Raw genomic sequence first — 4,494 nt, forward strand, 5'->3', positions numbered from 1 at the left:
TTACGTTGGACCTCACGTCAAGTTGTCATGTGGATAAAAATCAGCACATCATAAAAGGTTTGTGATACCTGATGTAAATGGCCATTCACAGATCCCTGATAGATAAAAAGAAAAAGTACATAGGAGCACATCTGTTTACATAAGCTGGATATATCTTAAATACTGAAAATCCACTTTAAATGGCGTATAAGGTAGAACTGACAGATAGTATCGAAAAGATAACATTTGTATAGCATAGCTGGCTCTGAGTACTATGGGACTTAACTTCTGAGGTCATCAGTCCCCTAGAACTTAGAACTACTTAAACCTAACTAACCTAAGAACATCACGCACATCCATGCCCGAGGCAGGATTCGAACCTGCGACCGTAGTGGTCGCGCGGTTACAGACTGTAGCGCCTAGAACCGCTCGGCCACTCCGGCCAGCTGTAAAGCATGTTACAGCCCCTAGATGGCTCTTACGTCGGGATCATGTAATAGACAATAAATAATTCTCTTTTCACACTTAAAATTAACAAGGCTAGTGAGTGGCCTTTAAGAATAGTAACGATTACAAAACTATAGTTTACTTACAATTGAAACATATTTTTAAATCTCACAAATACAGCTTTGTAATCGTCAGTATTCTTCAACGTCACTCACAAACGTAGTTCATTTTAAATGTAAAAATAAAATTATTTACGGTCTGCTACATGGTAGCGATGTAAAGAGCCATCTAGTGGTTGTAACACGCTATGCAAATGTTTTCTTTGCAATACTATGTGTCAATTGTACCTTATACGCCTTTTGAAGTAGATTTTCAATGTTTAAAATATGTCCAGCGTGTGTAAACAGATGTGCTACTGCGTACTGTGTATTTGTGATGTAACAAGCATCTTTGAGCTGTTTATATATGGATAAGACCATTTGCACAAGGTGCTTTATGTTTTAAAATATTTTAGCTATGATATACATTTTATAATGTCCTGATTTTTATTCGCAAGATGACTTGACGTGAGGTCCAACATAAATTGAAGTTTCGTAAGAAAAAGATTTTCAAGTTATCTGATGTACAGTTTCACTCACGTTTTTTTGTAATGCCAAACTAAAACTTTTATCTCAATTATTAGGTCTTAACTCATGTTATGAGACGTGTTCAATGTATATGGAATTTGTTACGAACCTGAAGATGACATCAAAGACTGTCGATACTGGTTGTCTCAAATAGGGAAATATTTATGCTATCTAGGGTGTTGAATATTTTTAGCAAATAAAAAGATCGCCTCTTCGCTCTTCTCAAAATGAGAAAATTCATTCACAAATTAAGAAATGATTTTAAATTAGATTTTAAAACTTGCTTAGCTATCTGGCAGACATTTTATGTTTCTGGGCAAATGGTTAAAAAGTTTTGTTACTGCTTGTTGAACTCCTCTCTGAGACAATGACAGCTTTAAAAATGGGTAATATAGATCATTTTTCTCTCTAGTGTCGTAGGATGTACATCATTGATCTTCTCAAACTGTGATGGATTATTTGTGACGAATTTCATTGGCGAAAATATGTATTGTGACGACGCAGTTAAAATGCCTAGCTTCTTGAAGAAGTACCTGCATGACGTCCCTGGCAGATCACCACATGTTATTCTTACTGCTCACTTTTGTGTAATCTATACTCTCTTTCTAAGTGACGAGTTACCACAGAAAATTATTCTTAGGACATTTTTGTGAAGTATGCAAAATATATCAGAAAGTTGATATGTTTCTTTACAAGATTAGCAATTATATGTAGAGCAAAAGTAGCCAAACTTAATCGTTTGAGAAGCTCAGTAATAGACTTCTCCAGATCAAGTTGTCATCAATATGTACACCAAAAAATGTGGAGCATTCTATTCTACTTAAAGACTCCTGCTCACGTGCTACATTAATTCTTAGTGTGTCCTATTTATTGTACAGAACTGAATGTCCTGCTTTGTAAAAAAAAATTAGGGAGAGTCAATTTTCAGACAGACACTCAATAATTCTTTCGACAATATAATTTACTAACCCTTCTGCTGCTTTCTCTTTAATACGATTTATTATAACACTAGCATAAAGTAGAAGAAGTACCAGTTTTGGTTGTTGTATCGTAAATGGTAGGTCATTCACATATACGTATAAGGTATATATTTAGATCCACAATTGAATCTTGTGGGAGTCCCTCTGTGACTCTTTCTTTTACACAGTCTCTAATATTCATTACCTTTCTGAGACTGTAAAAGTAAAATTTAGAAGGAGTACCACTGTTGAAGCATAACAACTCTAACAACATCGAGGTGCAAGCACTGTCACACCAGCAAACATAATGTGTAAAGAGCCATATGTACAAACATAGAAGGTAACAGTGTATTACAAATGACGCCATTTGGTAATGAAACTGTAAGGTGATATTATTTTACATTAACGCACATCTGGCATGTATATGATAATGATTGCCTAACACACTCAAAACAACCTGATGTTTCACAAATGAAGATGCCTCCATCATCCATCAAACACCTAGCTGATTTGAGCATAATGTTGCTGGCTGTGCATTAATGTAAATGGGTGACATTTTCAGGAACAGCTAACAGTATTCATCTCGTGGCAATTTCAGCCCCATCTCTAGTGTCAAAATTTCAAGAAACCCTAGTGGAGAAACGGTGTTGCTGTGACATTTTTGTCAAATAAGACAAGCGTTTCTTTTATCTCCCCCATACACTCTCATTTTTTTGACATAGGTTTCTTACATTATGTAAATAAGAGTAATAGATACAATGACACAGTAGAAAGGTTGTATAAAATTTTGGCCATCAGTACTGCTAATGAGGTGCTTTGTATATCGACCTAAAGCTTGTTTGATACAGTCTCCTATTCCCCTCTCAGAGCATTGCAGGCAAGCGGCGATTTATGGGGGCTTCATTTGGCTGTATATCATGCGAGAGAGGGAAAATAGACTTTGCATAGCCTGCTAGAAGTTGCGTAGATGACCGATGCTACCTTGCCAAAAGACACAGCAGTTGTACTTTGAGCATATGGTCACACGGCTCTCACGCACCAGCTGCCTCTCGCGCAGAGTTGCAAAATCACAGAATGCACAGATGTAGTGCATGTTGCTAACATGCGGATGGTGTGGTCCACCAGTTACACTTAATGCATTGCAGTAGTTGCAGTTGCTTGTGGGCCTTACAACAGGTGTCGATCTATAGCCTGAACTACAAACTTTGCTTCACTTACCACACTGACAATGAGACCGCTAATGGTTGTCCCCAGGATTTCGCTATGTGTTACCGAAGTTTACAGGTCACTTTCCTGTAATAATACCTATCATCCGTCTGACTGTGGACAACTCGTGGTGCAGCCACAATATCCTCTTCGTTTCATCAGAACTGTTTGAGTCTATATCACCAACGATCCGCCTTGTATACTTGTATCTAGTCCTGCGCCTACAATTTTTTTCCTTTTAGCACTTCTTCAGTTCATTACGCATTTTGTTAGACTTGTTTTCTTGTTTACTACTTCAAGCAAATCTTCGTTCCCTAGGTGATCAACCAATCACTTTTTCAAAAAGCTTAATCACATTTGTGCAGTATTTTTCCCTTTTTTCTACCTTTTGAATCAAACACAGCTATTCTCCAAACATACCTCTTCACGAATTTTTTTCTTCACAAGGTTTATATTTTGGATGCTAGTAGCTGTTTCTTAGTCACTGTTTCTTTTTAAGAAAGGTCCTTTGTCTTTTTGAATTTTTACTAGTATAGTATGTCTTTCTTAATCGTCCTACTTAATCTATTCTACTCCAAATGTGGAAAAATTCGTCTATCTCCTCAAGAAACTCTTGCAAAAATTTAACATTTAGCAATCCAGCATGTTAAATATGTTGCACTGTTTGATTTTTTCTATTTATTTTTATTTGTATGCATTTGCAGCTATCAGCACATGTTCCATTTCATTAAGTACTCAATTTCACTCCTGTCCACTTTTAATGACTACCGACACGTCGTTCAACACATCGTATGTTATTCATGTTCATGTCAAAATAACTCCTACATTGAGACAGCCATCTATCTTCCTCATTTCCTCTTCTATACACAAAATAAATATCAGTGTTGACGATGGGCAATTTTTTTCTGATTTTTGCCTCTTGTATCATTCTATCATGATAGCTACTGCAGTGTGCTTCAAAGAGAGAGGGTGGTCTCCCCTTCTAGCTCTGTAGTTGATACCACTCTCCCTGAAAAAGGAAAACGTTTTATCCCAGTTCACATTATCAAAAGCCTCCTAGAATCTCCTCCTGTTTTTCTTAAGTCTACCCTCGATTACTAATTACCAAGCACAGTCTCTCTAATGCATCACTTCTCCTAAAATCAAATTGTTTCATTCTTAATCTACTTTCAGTTTTTCCATTCGATGGAGTACTCTTGTGGGTACTATTGGTGAATGTAACACTAGGCTGGGTGGGCGGTAATTTTCACATCTGCACTTGCTTTCTTCGGAAATGC

This window comes from Schistocerca cancellata, chromosome 1 (assembly GCF_023864275.1).
Source record: "Schistocerca cancellata isolate TAMUIC-IGC-003103 chromosome 1, iqSchCanc2.1, whole genome shotgun sequence".
NCBI classification, from domain to species: domain Eukaryota; kingdom Metazoa; phylum Arthropoda; class Insecta; order Orthoptera; family Acrididae; genus Schistocerca; species Schistocerca cancellata.